This window comes from Arachis ipaensis, chromosome B05 (assembly GCF_000816755.2).
Source record: "Arachis ipaensis cultivar K30076 chromosome B05, Araip1.1, whole genome shotgun sequence".
NCBI classification, from domain to species: Eukaryota; Viridiplantae; Streptophyta; class Magnoliopsida; order Fabales; family Fabaceae; genus Arachis; species Arachis ipaensis.
Window position 1 is genome coordinate 147392204 of NC_029789.2, and position 4907 is coordinate 147397110.

At 27.3% G+C, this 4907-nt stretch overlaps 1 pseudogene; it reads left to right on the forward strand.

Moving 5' to 3' along the window:
- Positions 1-1521, forward strand: part of LOC107644862 — a 3401-nt pseudogene extending 1880 nt beyond the window's left edge.

Here is a 4907-nt window from a genome sequence, read left to right on the forward strand (position 1 = left end):
TGTAATATTATAATTTTTATAATTGAAAAATGTAAAATTCCATCTCTGTTGATCTATATAAATAATTTTATCATAAAAAATCTATGCAAATTTTATGCAAAATATAGAAAAGACTCTAATATCTCTGTGTTTGTTTGATGTATTTAATATCAATTTTTGCATCTTGATCAGGAAGAAGGGGTAGATATAACTGCTAATTCTCTTCATCCGGGAGCTATTGTCACCAATATTTTAGATCCTCATCTTGTTGACTCTATACCACCCGGTAACTACTAACTACCACATTGCTTGTGTTCTGTCATAGAATTCTGTAAATTGCATTATTTATGATCCTAAATAATGAAATATTCTACATAATCCAACACCCTATATTATTGCAAAATTTATGTTACTATGTTTTGTTTGATTCATGCAGAGCTAATTAATTCTCTTGGGAAATATGAGATTAAAACCCTCCAGCAAGTAAGTTACATTTAATTATTTAAGCCATTAAGGTCTAAATGAAGTTCAGGGGCAATATGGGTAGAAGAAAACAAGAAACAAATAAGAGTTTACAAACAGTTACTTGTATTTTATTCCTTTAATTTTAACAAATATACTATTTATACATTAAAAATTAATTACCAAAATTAGTTATCATGTATTTATGTATAAATACATATATTGTTTAACTTATTTTTATGTATTTTGTATTTCAAAATGTATTTTATATTAGTAATTGATTTTAATGACTGATCTTGATGTACCCGTAACATGGTTATAATTTTAATTTACAGTCCTACATTAACAAAAATAAATGGACTACTAAGTATTTTTAAATATGCAACTTTATTTGGCACTCTAAACTTTATTAACAATTGGTGAAAAGATTTTTGAGAAAGTCTAAAGGGCCAGCAGATTTTATAGTTTTTAGTCATTAATTAGCCATCAATGATATTTTTAATGGTGTGAGATTGCATCTAATGGTATAGAATCATTCAATTTTCTTTTGATGGTTAAATGTTGGCTAAAATTTAACAAAAATGCTGCCCCTAGCACTCCTCAAGATTTTCAACATGGTCAATTAACTCTCTAAGAAAATTAAAGCTAAGTTCTCTTTTAAATAAATTTCATCAAGTATTAAACCTTAATTATCTAATTAATCTTGGATTTGGGAGTTATTGTAGGGAGCAGCAACAACATGCTATGTAGCATTGCATCCACAAGTGAGGGGAATTAGTGGCCAATATTTCTCAGATTGTAATGTGTCCAAGCCAAGCACCCATGGAACTGACACTCTTATGGCCAAGAAACTCTGGGATTTATCCATGAAATTAACTCATCAATGAGATCATCAGTAGAGTACCTATCTCCAATTTAGTTTCAAGGAGTTTTAGGTGGGATCCTTTATTTTTCAATAAAATTTTTTATTTTCTAGAAGTATTTAAAAAGAAAATAATGTGGAAAATAATGTTTACATCTGAAAACAAAACACAAAAATTCAATTCACCTAATTTTTGTGAGGAAAAGAATTAGCGTGATCAATAAATAGTGGTGTTCATAGATCGAATATGATACGCATAATTCGTGGTATTTATTTGAATCTAAACTAAAAATTACGGATATTGATCCAATCCGCAAGAATATTGAATTTGATTGCGAATTTTATGTAGGTATCTGCAGATCCGTAAAAATAAATAAGTAAATATTATTTTTATGTTTTATTTCAATTAATAATGATCATATATATATATATATATATATATATATATATATATATATATAATTTTATTTTTATTATTTAAGAAAAGTATGTTTAATAATATTTTAAGAGTAAACATGTTTAAAAGAGTAGAAAAGATATCTTTTAAATAAAAATAAAATTTTTAAAATATTTATATATTTTGTAGATATATCCAAAATCTGATCCGATCCACACATGTGCGGATCGGATCCAAACTAAAAAGTTGCAGATATTAAATCCGATCCAATAATTTTAGTGTGGACCGGATCAAGATTTTGGCCATATCCGTTCCTATCTGCGTTCACCCCTATTAATAAAATGGCTGGATTATCCATTCATCTTTTATCTTTTGAATTAAGGAATAAGAAATATTCAAAGAACATCAGAATTTATTGTTTTTGGCCACCATTTTTAGTTATTAATTTATTTCTTTTAATTTAGTAATCTAACAATATATTTTTAGTCTACTTTTTTAAACATTGATAATTAACTACTGATAAAAAATAATAAATTCTACTGATCTTTTAACATTCCTTTTAAAAAATTGCTAGATATATTTGAAACTTATTCTTATGTCTATTTTTTTATTTTTCTTTTTTTTATTTAAAATATAGTAAAAGTCAAATTTCAATAGTAGATTATAAAAATATTTCTAATGTTTCGTATTTATGGTATATTTAAATACTGCTATAATACCAAAAAAATTATGTGCTATATATATAATATAGTGGCTCAATAAATGTCTTAAAAAAATTTCCATAAAATATAATATTTTAACCAATTCCGTTGGGAACTAAGAGAGGATTCAGCCAATTTCTGCTAACTTTTTAATAGATTGGACCTTAAAACTCATCTTAATAAAAATAAGTTAATATATATGAATTTTTTTTGCTAGTATCAGAATATTTTTTTTATACTAAATGAATGTTCTTTTATATATTTTTCGAATTTTTTTGTATTGCAAATGTGAATGTCTCTATTTCTTTAAAAATTTATAATTTTTTTTAAATTTTATAGATATCTAATTATTTTTGCCAAAATATAATTGGATATTTTTTTTGTTATGCATTATGATGTTTTTTTTTCATATTAAATGAATATTTTTTTATATTTCTGTAATTGTTCAAGAACAATTCGTACTCCACCACTCATTCCTTAAACAATTCGTGTTCTATCACTCCTTCCTTAAACAATTTCACCGATTTAAAGGGAGATTAGATGTGATGGAATCGCAATTTGACCAATTCAAAAACCTGTGTCGCTTGCTGCAGGAAATGCTGCAGAAGATCAATGCATGAATGGATTCTATAGAGCAGGACACTCCGATCCATCACAAACAAAATTCTCTGGTGTCGGAAGAATTCCTGCACTGTTTCTTAGAAACACAAGCAGCAAACAAACCACAAAGGCGTGACTAAACTGAAAATATAATTGAAAGATTGAAACATGTCATAAGTGCATTGACAAAGACAATGAATACCAAATCAATTTTGCTACGTAGTTAATAAGGATTCTATCACCTTCTATCAACTCTTATTTATAACTGTGTTTTTAATAAAAATATCTTTATAAATGTGTCTAATAAAAATATCCTTTTTATAACTATTTTTAATAAATGTGTCTTTTTATATATATCAATATTAATTGTAATTAAAATATAATAATTAATTATTATTAATAATAAATTGACAAATAATATATTAATATCCTATTATTTTTCATACCAAATTACAAAGTACTCTTCTTACATTAGGATATACCAGAGGAATTAAACTCCGATGCGAATTTCCGAACAAATTCCATTGAGCTAAGATCCAACTCCATAACATCGATCTTGCCTGAGGGAATCTCCTTAAGTATTGCTTCTTTGACATATTGGGCAGCATTCATATTTCTGACCCCATAATCACATGCACGCCATGCAGAGCAAGAAGACGAGCAGTTTCAGCACCAATACCACTGGTTGCCCCTGTATTAGAATGCCCAACAGCAACCAAAATGCACATTTGAGGTCATTATCTGATGATATAATAGTATAATACTGATAGGAGTAGGCATGAATTGTTGTATAGGCAGTTTTTTTTTTCTCTAATTATTTGCTTTAAATAAGAATCAAATTCTAAATTTTAAGTCATAAAAATTTTAATATCATATCAGAATATAATTTTTAACAAATATTTAAGTTAAACAAATAAATAATTATATCTCTAATAAATATAGAACATAACAAAAAACGTTAAGGAAAACAGAAACCTGTGACAATAGTAGTGGGGCCAGTGGCATCAATGCCATGAGTAACTTGCTCTGCAGTGGAAGATGATGAAAATCCAGATCCTCCTTTTCTGCTCATCAACCACATCCTTCTTTTCTAATTTTCAACTCAAGTCAACTTTCATGTTGCTGCCAACACAATATATAATAATAAAATCGGTTCTGCTACGTTACCAACAACATATCTGCCAACTCTTATTTATAATTGTATTTTATAGAAGTGTGTTTGTGGATGTGTCTAATAAAAATGTCTTTTTTATAGCTATGTTTAATAGAAGTGTCTTTATAGATATATTTTCTCGATGTGTCTCTTTATATATGTATTTAAAATATATTAATTATTAGACACATCCACAAACACACTTTCATAAAACACAATTATAAATAAGAATTGACAGAAGTTGGCAAATAATATATTAGTACCCTATATTTTTCTTAATAAAATATATAACTGGTAGAATGACGTGTCCCATTATGAGTGGTTATACCATTGAATATGATCAATATATCATATTATCATTACATTCTAACAAAAAGTGAAGGCACTCTAAACACGGCTGACAATTCATACCCTATTCACGGATATTCAATCCGGTTCAACTCATTCGGATAAGGTAGGCTACTCGACTCGCTACGAATAGGATAGAGTATGGTCCGAATATGTCCATGGGTAAGGTAGGATACGGGTTTAGGGTGTACCCTACCTTATTTTACTCGCACTTTATATATCACACATAGTTTATAAAAATTAGATATATAGTGAAGGAAATGAGAGTTAAATCTACAATCTCCCTTATGTAATGATTTACAATAAGTGAACAATCACTAATAATTAGATTTAAATTCGCGCGGTGCTCCAAAAAATACAATAATATAAATAAAAGTATTCTTTGGAGTTAAAAAAATTAAGTAA